Here is a 21,642-nt window from a genome sequence, read left to right on the forward strand (position 1 = left end):
TGTTAGGAAAGGCTCAGTGGTCTCCTGTGATAGCCCATTAACGCCAAATTCGCCGCACGGTCTAGGCGGATACGTTCATGTCTCACACTGATTTCTGCGGTTATTTCACGCAGTGTTGCTTGTCTGTTAAAATGACAACCATAGACATAAGCCGCTGCTTCCACTCGTTAAGTGAATGCCGTCGGCCACTGCGTTATGCGTGCTGAGAGGTAATTAGCTACGTTGAAGCGGAACAAGACCTTCGTATGGAGCGCATGAATGACTCCCATTTTTATCACTAGAGGACAGCAGTGGTCGGCGAAAAACTGAAACGACTGGCTGTGACTATGGAGAAGTCAATATGGAGATCGCAGTATGTAGGGAGGAGAGGAAGAAGCGAGAATTTGTTGGTTGGACTGGTTCATTTGCTAGTTAGGACCCGAAATGTGATCGTACAACTCCAGCACTTTGTCACTTATAATTTTCAGTTGTTTATAGGTGTTTTGGCCAAGTTTTATGCATATTCTTCTTTCTGCAGCTACCAAGCGTGTTCCTGTTACACCCTCTTTTCACTATTTATGTATGTTTTTAATTTTGTACCAAATATGAACAATTTTCGTGCGTATAAAGTCATCATCATCAGTTATCTGCTATATGAGCAGGTCCTTTGCCTCTCCATTTTCTGCGATCCATTGCTTCCTTCTTAAGGCTGCTGAATGTTGTACCGTCCATCATGTCATCCAGTATCTGGAATCTCTTCCTTCCTCGCTTCCTTTTCCCTTCTACATAACCTTCTAAAACTGTTTTTATCAGTCCGTCATCCTTTCTTAATATATGCCCAATCCAATTTCTTTTTCTTCTCTTATTACATCCAGTAGTATAAAGTAATCCGTGAAAATATTCTGTGAGTTACTGACCCATGTATAGGTCGATAGAATTGTAGCGACAGGACGGGAAAAGCTGTAGGGTAGTCCGTGTTAAGGAGGCAAAAGGGTGCCAATGGCAAAGTTGGGAGGCGCATGCGCCCGAACTGTGGGCAACGTATTGGTCAGTAGCCAGCAGCCATAGTGTGCACATCTTGGTTTGAATATGGGGCTAAAATTAACTCCATAGAAATATGGAGACCGTGTACAGAACATTTGTGCGATCCGTTTTTGAGTACTGGTCGAGTGACTGGGACCCCCCATTAGTTCAGATTAAAAGGAGATTCAAAGCAATTCACATGCTGAAAGGTTTATTATCGCTAGGTTCGATCAAAAAGCGAGTGTTATAGTAACACCCCGTGACTTCAAATGAGAGTCCCTGGAGGGAAGAAAGGGAAGTAGATGATGTTTTCGTGAAATACAGTCGGCCGCTGTGGACGAGCGGTTCTAGGCGCTTCAGTCTGGAACCGCGCGACCGCTACGGTCGCAGGTTCGAATCCTGCCTCGAGCATGGGTGTGTGTGATGTCCTTAGGTTAGTTAGCTTTAAGTAGTTCTCAGTTCTAAGTCCCATAGTGCTCAGAGCGTGAAATACAAACGAAAACACCGGCATTTGCGCCTTACTGCAGAGCGACTCTACTGCTGCCAAAGCAAATTTTGCGTAGCGACCACGAAGACAATAAACGAAGTCAGCGCTCGTACAGAAGCATATACTGCAGACAATCGATTTCCCGTCACACTATTTGTGGGTGACACGGAAAAGGAAAAGACAAGTAGAGGCGCAACGTACCCCCCGCCAATCACCGTGTGGCAACTTGCGGTGTTTATATGTTGATGTACAATATGAACATATCCTCCCTTCAATATGTGGTTACCTTTTCCTCCTCGAGGCATAATTTCTAGTGTTTTGGTTTTTTGTGATTATTGCGCTCAAGCACATTGTTACCGCGTTGTTCTGTCGGGTATCTTTTCAGAAGATATCGTTCACTAAAGTGTAGATTTGTTCGGAGCTAGATTTATATCGTAAGCTGATCTCTCTATTCGCCTATATTTTGGTTATAAAAGGGGTTTTACAGACGCGATAGCATTTCTGTGATCGGGTGTCTTTTCATTTCTTTGTAACCAAAGTTCAGCTGAGAATATTATGAGCCGTTGGAAAGGATGCTAATTCAGACTGGTGATTGAGTTCCTTTGTTGCCTCTACTTTATCTGGGACTCGACTTGAGACGAGTTTACCCTACAGTTCGGAAGAATTAGCCCTGATGCTTTCTCTCTTTAAATCTTTTTTCCTTCTTGTTCGTATCCTGGAGATGGGATTAAGTGTGACTGTGTTACGCACAACTGTATTGTTAAATTCAAAGTTGAAAGTTATTGTTCCTGTTTCAGAGCACATTTAAATGTAATTGTTAATAGATAATTTCAGCATGTTGATAGCGTGGGTTTTCAACCACGTACTGTGTGTGTGTTTATGGCCAGAGCGGTTCTTAAGAGATTATGAAAACATAGGATTCTAAATTAAAAGTACACGCTTTTTCCCCGGCAAGAGAGTTTTGACCTGCACTTCTCACAGGATCTCCTCATCCAGTTTCAGCATTATTACCATCCCATGTGTCGCACACACGATTGTAGCACCAGGTCAGTTACTTCATAAAGGTAGCGACATTGCTGTGGCCAGTGAAGCAGGAAAGAAAAACATTTATTCCGCGTAAGTCCCTTTCTTTCTCATTGACTGACTGGGTTTACATCGCGAGAAGTTTTGCATATCATAAAATACACGAAAGGAAGTAATCATACATCAACCCATCTGACCTTTCAATGTGGTTACAGAAATAACATTATACCTAAACTTACCGGTTAAACAGTTAGAAATCAAAAGTTACCCAGGCGTAGCGTATGCGATGTCGGAATTACCTGCGTAAATTTAATCGTGTTTTCGGTTTGAGTCAACTCTACTTTCAGGTCTACGTTTTTTTCGAATTTTTTCCTCTGCACTCGCATCATGGCCATACATGTTACGGCTCAATGCCAAAAGCAGGAATGCGCCATTATTGAATGTCGAGTAAACGTTTTGGTTGAATACATTCTATTATCATGTTTCCGAAATGCTTTTAATACTTTTTTTTTTGTAGAGCATTAAATTCACTCGGGTCACTTTTGGCACGGTTTAATACAATTCGGCACGTTACGGACGAAAATAATATTGCACGCGCAACAAGCGGTGGGCGATGCTACAGGTGGAACTGTGACGTTAACAAAGAGCTAATTGAATACGCTTCGTTACATGTGGCTTGACCGAAGCGCTTTATTGTTAAGCCGCGAGACAATTACCAGTACTGTTTCAAACTTGTGTTTTATGCAGGTGGCTAAACGTGTAAATGATCCGGTTTGCATGACGTACGATAAAGAGCTTTCTTCATAGAAGCATCTCACTCGATGAAATGGTTCCTATGGTTGAGGTGTATGGAGGTGTAAAACATCAGAGTAGCTTTGATAAAGTAATAAATAGAAGTATATGGTTAAAACAATCGTTTACAATATACAGCGGAAAAAAATCTATTATTTTTCAATTTTATTTCAACCAACTACTGTGCACTAGTCCCAGCTCTGTACGAGACTTCTTAGCCGTCAGTGAAGAATGCTTTACCTTGACCTCGAAGCCAGTTTTGTAACTTTTTCTTTACTTCTTCCTTGGATTGAGCTTCATGCCGTACGAGGTTTAGTGTCGGTTTGGAGAAGAAGAATGACTTTCCTCTGCCATCCCGGACGTTTCCTCTCCAGCGTGGGCTTGATTTCGCTTTCAATTGTGCCGAAATCGATCATTAGCCTTCCCTACTTCTGTCCTTACGTGCTCGTTCCATTTCCTATGGCTTTGCAACGTTATGCCCAGATATTTACTCGACCTAACTTTGTCGAGCAGTACATTACTTACGTTGCGTTCGAACGTTATGGGATTGTTTTTCTTTCTAATCTGCATTAACTTACATTTTTCTACATTTATAACACGCTGCCACTCACCACTTCACTAGAAATTATGTCTGTCTTGTATTCCCAATCACAATCATTCGACGACACCTTCCCACACACCACAGCACAGCAAACAGCTGCAGATTTCTGCTGGCCCTGTCCGTCCGGTCATTCATGTATACTAAAACTAAACTAAACTCCTCCAGAACAGGCCATGAAGGCCCAAAGGTACCGTCCGGCCGCCGTGTCACCCTCAGCACGCCGGTGTCACTGGATGCGGATATGGAGGGGCATGTGGTCAGCACACCGCTCTCCCGGCCGAATGTCAGTTTCCGAGACCGGAGCCGCTGCTTCTGAATCAAGTAGCTCCTCAGTTTGCCTCACAAGGGCTGAGTGCACCCCGCTTGCCAACAGCGCCCGGTAGACCGGATGGTCAGCCATCCAAGTGCTAGTCCAGCCCGACACCGCTTAACTTCGGTGATATGACGGGTACCGGTGTTACCACTGCAGAAAGGCCATTGACCATTCATGTACACAAGGACGGAAAAAGAAATCGAATTTTGACACATCGTTTATTTACAATTCTAACAATGTAAACATTTAATATCGCTACTTCACTGTCAGCCAAGCTGTCAGGAGGAAAATAGCATACATAAAAACCAACTAAAGTCAGATATACATCTCCAGAGTACGTCTAAGAAGAAGCTAATAATTCTAAAGAAGAAACAGGACATGGCAGCAACGATGTTACATGGGAGATAAAAACACCAAACGATGTATTACAACTTTTCTGATCATAGTTACAGACCATTATATTAAGACCGTGACTTGAGTTGCTTAGTTCCAAAGTGTCCTTTATCCAATCAGCGTAAATTTCGATAATTAGTAAATAACATATTTAAAAATTTCTGTTGTATGTATAAAGTTGAAATTTTTTCTGCATGTTTCTTAGTTATCTATTTTTGTTATTAAAATCATAAAAATAAATTATTTCAAAATTTTGTTATAAACAAAAAAACTATTGGATAAGGGACGTTTTGGAACCAAAATATGGGGAAGAGACATTTTGAAAAAAAACTTTCGATAAGAGACAGTTTGAAAAAGAAAAAAAAGGAGGTAAATTATAAACAGTGTTTGTTTAGTGAATGCATATAATTTAATTTTTGTGGAAACAATGTCTGTAGGTATTTTTAAAGCAACTGAAATAAATTCTGGTTAAGTTAGGGAAACAGATAGAAACATACACTTACCACAAAATTATTAGAAAACAGCAATACATTAAACCTACACACATTACAGGAAACATAATTTTAAAAGTGCCTTAAGTGTAGTCATTTACTTATATAAATCTGGATTTGTCCTATTGCCTGCTGTGAAGCAATTAAAAGCCATTTTCATCGTCCATGTGTCCACTGGCGTTTTTATCGTAAGATTGTTCTTCAGGTCTGCTCTGTACTGGACTGAATATAATATTTTTGTAGAAGGCCAGGTCTTCATTTTGAGCCCAGTTTTCCCCAAAGTGAAGAGTCAGAAGCCTGTTGACATCTTTTACTTTCAGCTCTTATACCGTTACTTCATGTAGTACTAACGGTAGTTCAAAGTTTTGTTTTGAACTTTAAATCCAGGTTTGAGTACATTTTTCTCCTTTCCGAGATTGGTGTTATATTTTACTAGAGTAACAGTTTCGTAACGTTCGGGCAAAATGTCGACGGTGTAACACTTTAGGTTGTTACCATTTTTCTACAGCATCACGAACCCCTGCACTAAACGGTTGGTTTATAAGATTTGATCGTAGCTTACATCATTAAAGAGCGACTAAACTGCGAGATCGGTAGCTCCGTACGAAAGAATTGTCCCGTAGCCGACTTTGTAGTTCCTGATTCTCTGCACCGCGTGGCTCCCCTCCAGCGTAAACAACCTGTCTGCTCGTATCGCCAAACTTGAGTGAGCCCTCTTCCCTCGCTGCCGTCAGGCTCCGCAGCAGCAGAAGTTTGCTGAGTCGCGAGCAGCCCGCCCTCTGCAGGGCGCTCACCCTCAACCCTCAGGGCCTCGCTCACTTGCTACCGGTTAACTTCTACGGCGCTTGTCTGCCCCGATTTTCCAACGAAGTATTTCTCAAGTTATTTCAGTCCAAAACATTCTAACTCTCTATACACTAAATTCTTCGTTTTATGCGTTACTATAGTCTCTGGACTGGTTAAATCCAGACGATATTTCATTTCATGTCTTTAGCTATAAATCAAGTTTTTTTTTTTCATACTTGCTACTCCAAATATATCTGGTAGTCTGTTTCGCAGACGTCATATCTTAGGACGCATTTGCAGGAGAAGAGAAGTGTGTGGTATAATGAAATTATACGAAAATTTCGTGCCAAATCGGGATTCGAACCTGGACTCTTGCATATTCCAGTCTGCATTTCTACTTACCTGTCTACCATTTTTTTCCACTTTTTCGTCTTTTGCCTCCATCCTATCCCACAGAAACCCGTTTTTCTTGCCAAATAACATACTTCAGGTCAAGATTTGTATTTACAATTGATTTTACTGGAAAAAATGGAGCACGTGCAAGTACTACTCTCGCACTAACGGCTCAGCGCAAACTGAATTATGTATACAGACAGTTCAACCAACGCGTGAATCGAGAATCTTGACGATAGGTGCCTGTTAACCATATCGATAGGCAGGATATTGTGACGTCTCCTGGCAAGACTTTTACAAAATCGTTATTATTATTATTATTATTTTCGATTATTCCCATTTAAAGAGAGCGTTTGAACTTGAATTCCTTTATGATGATTGTTTATGTATTTTCTGAGCCCAAATTTTCTTCATGCGTTCACTGTGTTGTTTCTTTCGCTCCGCTGTCCATTTGCATCCTGGTCTCTTCTGAGTTGTGGTGTCAAATTTATGTTTTTTGATGATGTTCCTGAATTCAGTTATATTTTCTGCATCGTTTACTGTTATGTGTGCTTGTCGGAGGTCCTCTTCAACTTCTTTTATCCATTTCGTTTTTCCCCTACCTGAGTTGATAACTTTAAGAATTCGCTTTGAAATTCTATTTTCATTCATCCTATGGATATGTCCGTAGATCTGCATTCTTCTTTTCCTTATTGTATCCGTAATCATGTCTTTGTATTTATATAATTCTGATGTTGGTATCTTCTTCCGGATTCCTTGCTCTTGTATCGGGCCAAAAATTTTCCTGAGAATTTTCCTTTCTTGTTTCTCTATTTCTTTGATTTTAGTTTGCCCACTTATTTGTGTTGTTTCAGATGAATACAGTGCCTCCGGAAGTACGACAGTGTTGTAGTGCCTCAATTTTGCGTTAACAGATATGGACTTTTTGTTATAATAGTTCCACCTGAGTTTATATGCTTTCCGTAGTTTTTTTATTCTTTCCTCATTGGCCTTTAGGTTGATCCCTGATGGCTGGATGATTTCTCCCAGGTACTTAAAATGTGGTACTTGTACGATTTTCCCATAAGTTGTCACAATAGGCAATTTGTCTTGTGGCACTCTTTCTATGTACTGGGTTTTCTCATACGAAATTTGTAGGCCAGTTCTTTGTGCAATTTCGTGTAACTTCTCTATGGCGTTAGTGGCTTCTTTTCTATTATTTGTGAGGATTGCAAGGTCATCTGCAAAAGCTACACACTTCACATTGAATCGTTATACTATATAAAAAATTAATAAAAATAAACATTTATCTGTATTATTATTATTATTATTATTATTTCAATACTGTATGAATGGTTGTAGATTATTTATAAAAGGAAATAACAGTTTTTCATTTTTGTGTTTGTGCAATATTTATGTATCTATATTTCACAAATAAAGTAATTACATAGATCCATATTAAATTGCCTATAAATAGTGGAGGTTAAAACATTACTCTCTCAATCTTCTTGTAGCCGTTAGAGTTGTAAGAGTCTGTGACGCTCGCTTGAATGCTTATGTAGCCCTCGTTTTACCTTTGATCAAGAAAGACGCCATTGGCGGCTGATATTTGTAAAAGGTGTGTACTTTCAATTTATGTTGATTTTTTTAAGATATAAATTGTTAAAATTATTACCTGTAATAATTTATTGCTAGCTTGCCCCAGATTTCACACCACATTCTTAGCCGTTTTCAGTATATTAGGAATTTTTCATGGCGCAGAGCCGTGCAGCGGACGTGGGAACCGCTGCCGCGGCAAATTCAAATTAAATTGAATGAAAGCAGTTTTCCCGCAATGTAGCGGGCAGGTAACGGTACATTAAAATTATCTCTTTCAGCTTCCTGGAGACTTCAGAGGGAAATTGTGGATTTTATTATGTCATTTTCAGGTGGACATGGGCAGCTGCTGCTATGTTATCAATTACGTAAATAATTCATGAGCGATAAAATTTTACTTGTGTGTGATCAAAGACTGCTGTGCAAAACCTGTTCTGGCTAATAACATAAAAAATAAATTTAATTTTTTTTTAGTTTCATGCTCTCATGTTTGTCGTGGCAGTTAATAGTGTTCATATATTTAAAAAAATCCACTGCAGCTTTTACGTTTAGTAAACATAACATACTGTAACTTCCATACAGGTAATAAGAGTAATTTTCAGTGCATTCAAGAGATGAAAGTAGCGAATGGCATTATTTTTATTCCATAATTAGTTACAGTAATGATACCATGTTCCATATTTAACAAGCCAGATCAGTGTTCCATAAAAATAGTTTGCAAATTTAAGATCGTACGTCCACAGCAGGAAATCTGTCAGTGTTGTGCGTATCCCCACATAATAGGTCAAAGTGCATAAAGTTAAAATATTTTCAGCTGCAGAAACTAATAGTGAGAAGCGTATTTTTATCTGTCGTGCTCGCAACAATAAGCAATATAAAATTAATTAAAATTTTATGTCATATAAACTGCATGTAAAGTAAAAAGGGTGTGCTGTGGGGATTACGCGACAATATCCGTCCCGGAAATTCCAAGACCATATCAAAATCTCTACAGTACTTCCTGAGACTACCCCAGACATACAAAAAGAAGCGAGCGGGGGATTTCAATTTACATATGTAGAGAGAAAAGATATAGCAAAATATTTTTAAAATACTTACTAAAACATAACTACAACTTACATTTTATGTTACACTTTTTTCAGATGATGAACGCAATGTAAGGTCTAATGGCAAAAAGATATTTTTATATGTTATGATTACAGTTTAACAATTTTCGGATTTTTTCCTTTACTTGTTCTGTGAAACCTTGCTTCTTGCTAAATTTCGTGATACTAGGTGAACGGGAAGTACCCAATAGGTTTTGATGAGTGACTTTGCGAGTGTGAACATATGTACCATACATGACCTTATCTTGCGACTGCATTGACCTAGAAGATTAAACGTTTTGGGCCGCGTCACGCGACCGAATAAAATAAATGTCAAGTCGATGCGTCTATTCCTTCCTGAGCAAAAACGGTGAAACGTCCCCTTAGAAAAATTATACATGACTGTGCTTAAACTGACACACAATATGTTTTAGCGCAACGCAATCTGACTTTGAATAATCCCTACAAAAGAATGGCCCTGACTAACATTAACCTATACCTTTCACAAATCACTTACCTCACAAAAATCTTCGTTACTCGAACTACTGCAATACAGCGAGCGCCACTACTGCCTGCTAAATAAAAGATTCAAACTACTGAAGTCACTAACTACTGATAGGATGACACCGAGCGAGGTGGCGCAGTGGTTAGCACACTGGACTCGCACTCGGAAGGACGACGGTTCAATCCCGTCTCCAGCCATCCTAATTTAGGTTTTCCGTGATTTCCCCAAATCGTTTCAGGCAAATGCCGGGATGGTTCCTTTGAAAGGGCACGGCCGATTTCCTTCCCAATCCTTCCCTAACCCGAGCTTGCGCTCCGTCTCTAATGACCTCGTTGTCGACGGGACGTTAAACACTAACCACCACCACCACTGATAGGCATAGTTAGCAAATGAAAGATTTTGATAGAGAACAAACAACGTATTTACCTTAATAGTGTTCAATAGGCCACAGGAGGTGAATTTCAAACGGAGATACAATTTCAAGAAAGCTGATTGGAAAAAATTTGCTAATATGCTGGACAAGGAGATTAAATCTGTGCGACCTATTCCTGAAGAGTATGACAGCTTTGTTCAAACTGTCAAACATTGCTCCCGGGCATCAGTTCCAAGAGGGTGTAGGACAATGTATCTGCAGGGTGTGACACCTGAAACAGCTGCTCTGCTGGACGGATAATATCGACTATATGAAGAAAACCCTTATAGCGAGGAAACTTGTCTGGCTGCGCAAAATACTCTCTCCTCAATCTCTGAGGCGAAGAGAGAACAGTGGATTAAACTGATGACATAATGTGAGATGAGTAGAAGTAGTCAAAAGGCCTAGAGATTGTTACGACACCTTAACAATGATCCCTCCCAACCCAATACGCATACAAATATGAAGGCAGACCAGATCGCACACCAGCTTTTGAAAAATGGTAAACCTGACCATTCCAGTAAAATCGGGAGACGAACCCTGGAAAGGGAGCCCGAACAAGAGGGAAACACTCTGTCTCGACCATTCAGTTTGAATGAGCTCGACTCAGCTCTAAATAAGTGCAAAGTCGGAAAAGCAGCAGGGGTAGATGCCATAAGAAGTGAACACATCAAGAACTTTGGTCCAGGCGCAAAGTGCTGGCTACTCGAGCTAATGAATAATTGTGTCAAGAGCGGCAAGATACCAAAATCTTGGCGGAAATCAAAAATTATAGCTATACATAAACCAGGGAAAGACCGGGATGACCCCAAAAGCTATAGGCCAATCTCCCTCCTATGCCACCTGTATAAGGTATTGGAACGGTTGATCCTCCAAAGAATTACAGATGTAATAGAACCATTACTGATTCCTCAACAGGCAGGATTCAGACAAGGGAAGAGCTGCACAGCACAGGTGTTGAATTTGACACAGCATATAGAGGACGGCTTACAAAGGCGGCAGATAACAGGAGCGGTGTTTATAGATCTTTCAGCCGCCTACGACACTGTCAACCACAGACTCTTGTTGCTGAAGCTATACAAACTCACCAAGGACTACAAACTAACCTGTCTAATTAGAAATCTTCTGCGGAACCGAAGATATTTTGTGGAATATCAAGGACAAAGAAGCAGATGGAGGCAGCAGAAAAATGGGTTGCCACAGGGCAGTGTACTGGCTCCCACCCTCTTCAATACATACACTAATGACCAGCCGTTACCAGAAGGAACACAAAGCTTCATATATGCAGATGACCGAGCAATCACAGCACAAGATCACAGCTTTGAGAGGGTGGAGCGGAAGCTAACTGATGCTCTGAAAGAATTAACTGCCTATTACGGGGACAATCAATTGAAACCAAATCCTTCTAAGACCCAGACCTGTGCTTTCCACCTCCGAAACAGACAGGCTTGTAGAACCTTGCAGATAGATTGGGAAGGAACCTCTTTAGAACACTGCAAGACTCCAAAATACCTCGGAGTCACTCTGGACCGTGCTCTTACATATAAGGAACACTGCTTAAAAACAAAGCAAAAAGTGGCTGCCAGGAACAAAGTGGTTAGGAAGCTGACTGGAACAACATGGGGAGCACAGCCAGACACAGTGCGCACATCCGCATTAGCCCTCTGCTACTCTGCAGCTGTGTACGCTTGCCCAGTATGGTGCAGATCTACACATATAAAGAAAGTTGATGTTGCTCTGAATGAGACATGTCGTATCACTACGGGTTGTCTAAGAGCCAGACCTGTGGAAAAACTGTACTCCTTATCCGGCATAGCCGCCCCCCCCCCCCGAACATCCGAAGAGATACAGCAGCACGGAGTGAAATGAAGAAGGCATTAACATCCGCAGCCCACCCACTACATGGCCACCAACCGGCACAGCAAAGACTTGTGTCTAGAAAGAGCTTCCTTCACAGTACAGAACCACTCACTGACACTCCACATCAACACCGGGAGAAGAGATGGCAGGTCAGATGCCAGCGTCTGGAGGAGTGGCTGATCCCGCAAGAAGTTCTTCCCCCAGGCCACACACAGAAATGGTCCACATGGAAATCACTCAACCGTCTGCGTTCTTCTGTCACAAGATCTAAGAGTAATCTGGAGAGGTGGGGCTTCCAGGTGGACTCTCTCCAGTGTGACTGCGGAGCTGCCGTGCAGACATCGACACATCTACTACAATGCACATTACCTCCAACTGTGTGCACCATGGAGGACCTCGTAAACGCTACACAAAGTGCACTGGACGTTGCAAATTTTTGGGCATCCACTGTGTAGATTAAAATCACCTTATGTTTGACAACACAATCTGTGTCTAATCATTTATTTCATTCTTGACTAGTTTAATTTATAAACCATAATGTACGTATGTATGTAGTAATGTATCTAATATTGTTTTTTTTATTTTGCTTCTGACACGATAAATAATAAATATAGTGTTCAAAAGTCATAGTATATATATCAGTTCAAGACATCCAGTCTTACAAATTTACTGTGTCTGATGGACTGGACACACGTCCAGATCATCCACTCTCAAAACTCCGCCATCTCTCTCCCCACATCCACCACTGCTGGCGGCTCACCTCCAACTGCGCAACGCTACGCGCTGTTAACATCCAGCTGCCCAACACTACAATAGCCAACAACAATGCAAACCAGCCACAGACTGCACACAGCACAGCCAGTGATTTTCATACAGAGTGCTACGTGGCGTTACCAATAAAAAAACCTATACAGCCTATTTACAACGGTTCGTAACAGTCGAGCAGACAAGCAGGCAGGCAGACAGGCGGGAACAAAGCGAGCGCGTAAGCGTTCCGTTTCTACTGATTTGTGTGCGGAACCTGAAAACGACATTCCATCCAGGAGATGGTAGTGGAATTATAAAGTTTTGTTTACTTCAGTCACTATTCCTACAGTTTGACACAATCGTTACCGGTTTCGGCCCATAGTCGCCATTTTCAGATCCTATGGAAGGCATTGGGTGAACAACGCTCTTGCGCTCTCAGACTCATGGTCCGTCTCTCTACGGACTGTCTGCGTGACGATGAGGTATTCCAACGGTCGGCATGATCCCCAGATCAGCCGTCAACTGAAGACGTGTGGGACCACCTCGGACATTTCATCAGTCCCAATGCAAGATATGAATAACCAGTTAGAACAGATGTGGACTAGGAGAGGATACAACGGTTTTATGACACCTTTCCCAAACAAATCAGTGCGTGCTTGTAGGTGAGAGGGGAAGTAACGTCATATTGACAGGTGCGCTCATACAGCCAAGTTCTTTGTAAATCTGGTTCGATTTTGTAATCATGCAAATGTCACATAGCCTCTCAACCCGTGAAGTTTAATTTCGTTTCACTCTCCCCGTTCTAGGTGCTTCACGTTCTCTGTTAGGCAGAGAGTATGTCGAAAGATATTAGCCAAAACAGCAATGCTTCGTAATTATTAAATAAGCGAACTAAGTACGCAGTATTCCTAGACATAACAGGTTTTTCTTTTTCGCAGTCGGTTTTAACAGAAAACCTGTGCCTAGCTGTTTTTAAAAAATATGTAGCGCGTGAAGTATGAGAGATCGCCCTATCGTGCATGAAATTCCTCAAAGATTCCCATATACACAGCACTGTTTACTGTTGTTTCAAAAAATATCGGACCCATAATCCGACTTGCTGACGCGGCAGCAACATTCAGATTTTTTTCTCCATGAAGAAATTCCTCATTAATCGTGTAGGGAATCTTTCTTGGCCAATATCTGGAGTTCTGTGAGTTCACATACCCCGTCAGATGAAACGAGGCTTCATCGCTCATGAAACACAGCGCAGGATTCAACATTCCACTCTCAATTGTTTGACATAGCCACGTACAGTAATAAGTTTTGCCGTATCTTCCTCCTTCAGTTCTTGAACACATGTGATTTGATAAGGCTTCATGTTTATACGGTGTTAAAACAAACTGACGAGACCTACAAGAGATGTTCACTTGTAGTGACAATTTACTTGTCGGTTTTTGTGGACTCTGGATCATTCGTGCTCGAATATCCGCGATCACGGCAGGTGTGTGAACGGACGGGATGCGATTCTTTTTTTGCGTTTGAGCTGACTCTGTAGTACGCCACTTTGTCACCAAATCCTTTATCTTACACTTCGTTGGTATGGAAACGCAAAAATGTCCCGTGTTTCTTTAAATGATACGGTGGACACGTACACCTCCACTACTGCGATCCTTCCTTGAAGAGGATACATCTCGCTGGGATATTTACTTCGTACGTCTTAACAGGAAGCAAGGGCTTTCGTAGTGACAGTACAAAAGGTAGTCGCAGTAGCTTCGAAACAATCGATGACAATTGGATATATATACATCCGTCCGAATGTTCGTTAAAGTATCCTGTAAAAATCTGAAGCAAATCGGCTACAATTTTTTCGAAGGTTTTGGTAGCGACATTCCTCCTTTATATATTACATACATGTTTCTATATAATATATATATCTAAAAATAAAGTCAATGTCAGTCCACTTGTTTAGAGTATGGTGTAAAAATCTGATGCAAATCGGTCAAGCACTTTTCGAGATTTTTGGTAAGAACGTCAAACAACGATTTGTCTTTATTATAGTAGTATTGATTTAACCAGAGTGCTTCTGAGGGTTCAAACACCCATTTTAAACAGAAAGAGAGACACTGAAGAAATCCAAAATAGAGAACGAAAAGAAATCAGGAAAATGATAGGTACAAATTGTACGAAAAACGGGAATATACAGGTTGAGAGCAAACAAGGAAATTTGAACGTATACCGATACCTATCAGGATACGAGAAAATTCAGGCTAAAATACTATATTAAAATATTGGAACAAACCACGTCACTAGACGGTTTGTGGAAAGTCGCGATAAAGCTAAAATTGAAACAGTAAAAGGGATCGGAGCAGCAAAAGAGGACCTGAAAGAACCATGAACAACACAATTTCATAAAACAGACAACAATAAAATTTGGGCAGAAAATTCAAGATTGAACAGTTGGCCTGGTACAAAAGCCCGAATCCTCAACAACTTCGTGTGACGAGCGGGGAGGAACCCATTCTGAGAAAATGAAAGTAATGTGGGAACACAACTAACCCGTGGTCTAAATATTCAGCCAGCACGGCAGCTCAGCGTGTTCGCTCAGAGGGCTGACTGCCCTCTGTTACAAAAATAATAATAAATAAAAAATAGAAAAATGAGTAAATGGATAGAGGTTCATGGCGCTCTCCTGCACGTGGGGTGGGAAACTGCCCGTAAAGGCGGACGATCAGCAATGATCAACAGCATGAGGATGCAGAGGCCAACGAAAACCGCTGCATGTAAGACACACCACGTGTATTCACAGGACGCGTGGCCTGTAATTGAAATCGTGTTGTGATCCATTGACAACACATCCCAGAATACCCCCATTCGGATCTTCAGGAGGGGACTGCCAAGGTGGAGGTAACCATGAGGAAAAGACTGAATAACCAACGAAAGGGTAATGTTCTATGAGTCGGGGCGTGGAATGTCAGAAGCTAGAATGTGGTAGGAAACCTAGAAAATTAGAAAAGGGAACCGCTCAGGTTCAATGTAGTTGTAGTGGGGTCAGTGAAGTGAAATGGAAAGAAGACAAGAATTTTTGGTTGATTGAGTGTAGGGTATTATCAACAGCAGCAGAAAATGCTGTAATGGGACCAGTATTCGTTATGAACAGGAAGGTAGGGCAGAAAGGGAAATACTGTGAACAGTTCAGTAATATGGTTTTTCTCATTCGAATTGAAAGCAGGCGAACACCGATAACGATAGTTCGGGTATGCATGCCGACGTCGCCAGCGGAAAACGGAGAGATAGAGAAAGTATGTAAGGATATTGAACGAGTAATTCAGTACGTAAAGGGAGATGAAAATCTAATAGTAAGGGGGTTCTGGAATGCGATTTTAGGAGAAGGAGTAGAAGAAAGGATTACTGGAGAATATGGGCCTGGTAGTAGGAATGAGAGAGGAGAGAGACTAACTGAGATCTGCAATAAATTTCATCTAGTAATAGGCGAATACTCTGTTCAAGAATGACAAGAAGAAGAGGTATATTTGGAAAAGACCTGGAGATACGGGAAGATTTCAGTTAGATTACATCACGGTCAGGCAGAGATTCCGAAATCAGATATTGGGTTGTAAGGTGTACCTAGGAGCAGATATAGACTCAGATCATAATGTAGAAGCCATGAAGAGTAGGCTGAAGTTTAAAAGATTAGTTAGGAAGAATCAATACGCAAAGAAGTGGGATACGGAAGTATTAAGGAATGACGAGATACGCTTGAAGCTCTCTAAGGCTGTAGATACAGCAATGAAGAGTAGTCCAGTAGGCAGTACAGTTGAAGAGGAATGGATATCTTTAAAAAGGTCAGTCACAGCTGCTGGAAAGACAGACATAGGTACAGAGTAGGTAACTGTGAAGAAACCATGGGGTAAGAAGAAATACTTCAGTTGATAGATGAAAGAAGGAAGAACAAAAATGTTCAGGGAAGTTCAGGAATACAGAAATACAAGTTACTAAGGAATGAAATAGATTGAAGTGCAGCGAAGCTAAATAGCTGCACGAAAAATCGAAAAAGAAATGGTTGTAGGAAGGACTGACCCAACATACAGGAAAGTCAAATACCTTCGGTGAAACAAAAAGCAAGGGAAACATTAAGATTGCAATTGGAATTCCATTGCTAAATGCAGGCGAGGGAGCATATAGGTGGAAAGAGCACGCTAAATGCCTCTATGAGGGTGAAGACTGGTCTGATGACGTGTTAGGAAACAGGAGTCGACATTGTAAAGATAGCTGATCCAGTTTTAGAATCAGAATTTAAATGAGCTGTGGAAGACTTAAGACCAAATAAGGCAGAAGGGGTGGATAACATTCCATCGGAATTTCTAAAATCATTGGGGGGGAGTCAGAAAAGAACGACTATTCATGTTAGTGTGTAGAATGTATGAGTTTGGCGACATAGCATCTGACTTTCGGAGAATATCATTCACACAATTTCGAAGCCTGCAAGAGCTGACAAGTGCGAGGATTATCGCATAGTTCTTAACAGCTCATGAATCCAACCAAGTTGCTGACAAGAATAATACACAGAAGAAGAACGGAGTAGAAAATTAAGGATGTGTTACATGACGATCAGTTTGGCATTAGGGAAGGTAAAGGCACCTGAAATCCAATGCTGATGTTGCAGTTGAAAATGGAACCAAGACTAAAAAAAAAAGAAATTAAGACATGAAGACACGTTCATAGGATTTGTCGAGCTGGAAAAAGCGTTTGAAAATGTGAAATGGTACAAGATGTCAAAATTCTCTGCCAAATAATGGTAAGCTTTAGGGAAAGACACTTAATATAAAATATGTACAAGAGCCAAGGGAAGTAGATTAGAATGCCAAGAATGAAGTGCTCGTATTAAAAAGGGTGTGCTGCTCAATCTACACATCAAAGAAGAGTAGGGTGCTTCAGTAGGTTCTGGCTCAGCCCTAGCTCAGTAGTTCACTCATACCTTGTGAGCTACAACTTACCCAGAACATACTGAAACATCCTACTTTACTCCACTCTTCAGGTTTGACTCAATTTGATTTAAATTACTTAGAAAATTAATAACAATAAATATGAAACTTCCTGGCAGATTAAAACTGTGTGCCCGACCGAGACTCGAACTCGGGACCTTTGCCTTTCGCGGGCAAGTGCTCTACCATCTGAGCTACCGAAGCACGACTCACGCCCGGTACTCACAGCTTTACTTCTGCCAGTATCTCGTCTCCTACCTTCCAAACTTTACAGAAGCTCTCCGCAGGAGGAAAGGCAAAGGTTCCGAGTTCGAGTCTCGGTCGGGCACACAGTTTTAATCTGCCAGGAAGTTTCATATCAGCGCACACTCCGCTGCAGAGTGAAAATCTCATTCTGGAAACAATAAATATTTTTTTGTATCACATGCACCAATTTTCAAAAATTACTTTTTTCATACAAAAGGTGACCAAAATAAAATAAAATTTAATATTCTTTTTTATAAAAGGTGGAGGTAAGAAAAAATAAAATAAATATAAAAAGTAGCTCATATTTTACCATGGTTGATGAGCTCGGACCAAGGAATAACAAATTCATTATCAAAAAATTCCAAAATTTTCACATTGTGAATTCATTAGGCTTTTTATAATTTGTAACGTCCTTATGGTTCTATGGTGTATATAAAGTCTGGGAACACTTTCAATTATTTGTACAAATGTCATACATATTGTATTTTGAAGAGAAACTCCAAAAGGTTTTTTTAGAAACATTTGGTATGCGAACCATCAGTGACCCAGCAGACGTCAATACAGTAATCGAATTCTTGCCATACCTGCCCCAGCGTGGCATCATCGACTCTGGAAGTCGCTTCACGTGTTTTCTCCCAGAGCTCCGCTACATCACGTGGTAGAGGCAGTACATATACCAAATCCTTCTTCACACTTAAATCTACAGTCGACGTCAACAAATTTCTCTTCTTCAGAAACGCTTTCCTTGCCATCGCCAGTCTACATTTTATATAATGATTTCTTCTCGAGCTATCAGCCGAGTGGTGGCGTCGTCTTGTGGCGAAGATGATGGGTACGAAACTCGTCGAATCGTTGCGACAAGACGGCGCCACCACTCAGCTGATAACTCGAAGAATTCATCATTGGAATACGCCGAGAAAGACAGCAATCGCATATACATTTTATATCCTCCCTTCTTCGAACATAATCAGATATTTTGCTGCCAAAATAACAAAACTCATCTACTACTTTAAGTGTTTCACTTCCTAATTTGATTCCCTGAGCATCACCTGATTTAATTCCACTACATTCCAATATCTTCGTTCTGCTTTAGCTGATGTTCGTCTTATATCCTCCTTTCAAGGCACTACCCATTCCGTTCAGCTGTTCTACCAAGTCCTTTGCTGACGCTGACAGAATTACAATGTCACGTATTGTAACACATTTAAATACCGTGACCAATCAGTAATAAAGTAACCTTCTCGGTGGTAGCTCGCATGAGTTCCAGAAACACTGATCATGCGAAATTTAATGTGAATTTTGAAGGTGACGATGTCTTCGAAAACCAGTATATCACCTCACAGTTTTTATTAATTTTTGGATAACAACCTACTGTGCACGTAAATAGATCCACCCTAAATTCACCCCTCATTTTCGTGTAAGGGATTTATGAAGAAAAGCACACTTAAAAAAGAAATTCTTTGTAAGAATACTGTACGCACCGGCACATAAGAAGCCGTGTGGTCCAGTCGGCGGGAAGCAGATCGTGCGACGGAAGTGGGCTCAATCACTGTGGAGGGGGTCACCACGGCAGAGCCGGTGACGTCACATCGGAAAAGTGGCCTGCCTCGGAGGTCGACACGGTTGCACGTGAAGGTGAAGACGGCGAATGACGTGAGAAAAAAGCTGCAGAGATACTGAGACACTTAACAGTTCTAGACAGAACACAGAGGGCATTATATGGGAGTGATCATTCGATAAGACAATTACCGAATAATTTTTATTTTTACCAACAAGGAGATGTGCCCAGTGGTGCGAGCGACTTTTTGAAACTATCTATGCGGTGGTATAGATTAAGATCCGAAGTATCACACGGTGCAGACATTCACCGTGGTGGGCATTCGTTTCCAATTAATTGTGAATTAGAATTCCATCAGGTGCAGTAAATTTTCGTTTTTATTTTTTTGTCTTTCTAAAAGTAACTTTGATCATAATTTTTATTCAGTTAACTAATTTAAATGTAATTTTTTAGTTCCATTCCTTTCTCACACAACTTTAATCACCATACGATCTTTTCGATTTGTTTAATTTTTTTCTTTGTATCATTCTTTTTTCAGTCAGTATTTTTGTGAATATGAATTTAATTATGTTTATCTAACATAATATTCAATTGTTTAAAAATTACGATTATCAGTCAAAAAACAAAAGACGAAATAAACTATTTATATTTGTGCAGTAATGTGAAAAATGTATTTTTGTTACCAGATGAGCAATTTTTTTTGCATGGTAATCGTCATACAAACATTTAAAACATAACCTAAACACCTATTGCACTAGGGACAAAGTAATGCAGAAGAAAGTTTGAATGAAAGACTGGTTTATAAGTAAACGAAATTCAAGCAAAATGTGAAACAGATAAAATGAACGCAATAATGCGGACGATAAAATGGAGTAATGAAACAAAAGAAATTAAATCTAAATTGTTGTTGCTGTTGTGGTCTTCAGTCCTGAGACTGGTTTGATGCAGCTCTCCATGCTACTCTATCCTGTGCAAGCTTCTTCATCTCCCAGTATCTACTGCAACCTACATCCTTCTGAATCTGCTTAGTGTATTCATCTCTTGGTCTCCCTCTACGATTTTTACCCTCCACACTGCCCTCCAATGCTAAATTTGTGATCCCTTGATGCCTCAAAACATGTCCTACCAACCGATCCCTTCTTCTAGTCAAGTTGTGCCACAAACTTCTCTTCTCCCCAATCCTATTCAATACCTCCTCATTAGTTACGTGATCTACCCACTTTATCTTCAGCATTCTTCTGTAGCACCACATTTCGAAAGCTTCTATTCTCTTCTTGTCCAAACTAGTTATCGTCCATGTTTGACTTCCATACATGGCTACACTCCATACAAATACTTTCAGAAATGATTTCCTGACACTTAAATCTATACTCGATGTTAACAAATTCCTCTTCTTGAGAAACGCTTTCCTTGCCATTGCCAGTCTACATTTTATATCCTCTCTACTTCGACCATCATCAGTTATTTTGCTCCGCAAATAGCAAAATTCCTTTACAACCTTAAGTGTCTCATTTCCTAATCTAATTCCCTCAGCATCACCCGACTTAGTTAGACTACATTCCATTATCCTCGTTTTGCTTTTGTTGATGTTCATCTTATATCCTCCTTTCAAGACTCTGTCCATTCCGTTCAACTGCTCTTCAAGTCCTTTGCTGTCTCTGACAGAATTACAATGTCATCGGCGAACCTCAAAGTTTTTACTTCTTCTCCATGAATTTAAATACCTACTCCGAATTTTTCTTTTGTTTCCTTTACTGCTTGCTCAATATAGAGATTGAATAGCATCGGGGAGAGGCTACAACCCTGTCTTACTCCTTTCCCAACCACTGCTTCCCTTTCATGCCCCTCGACTCTTATAACTGCCATCTGGTTTCTGTACAAACTGTAAATAGCCTTTCGCTCCCTGTATTTTACCCCTGCCACCTTCAGAATTTGAAAGAGAGTATTCTAAATTACTACATAAAATTAATTAAAAACACATCAACAAAGATTTCATGCGAAAGGAATGATAGGAATAAAAAGTGAAAGCAAATGAAGAAGTTGATATTATGATTAAAATTATGTGACAACGCGATGGAATTAAAAAGTTACATTTAAATCAATTAATTGAATAAAAATGATGATCGGTCATTTATGCAAACATTTAGAAATAAAAATAAGTTCTTGCACTAAGGAGACTGGACCAAACAACCTCCTGCATGTGAATCAGCTATCCCATCCCTTATACCACGCAACTATGGTATACAATGCAACGTTTTTTAATGACATCGATTATCACACAAAATTCTGAACTTTTTTTCGTCAATTACTCGCAAACGAGGGTCCACTAGGATGAATGGCAGCAGTGTGTGATACCTGGGTTCTTAACCTACATCGCCGTTCAGATAGTTTCAAAAAGCCGATCTCCTC

Source organism: Schistocerca cancellata, chromosome 1 (genome assembly GCF_023864275.1).
Source record: "Schistocerca cancellata isolate TAMUIC-IGC-003103 chromosome 1, iqSchCanc2.1, whole genome shotgun sequence".
Lineage (NCBI taxonomy): Eukaryota > Metazoa > Arthropoda > Insecta > Orthoptera > Acrididae > Schistocerca > Schistocerca cancellata.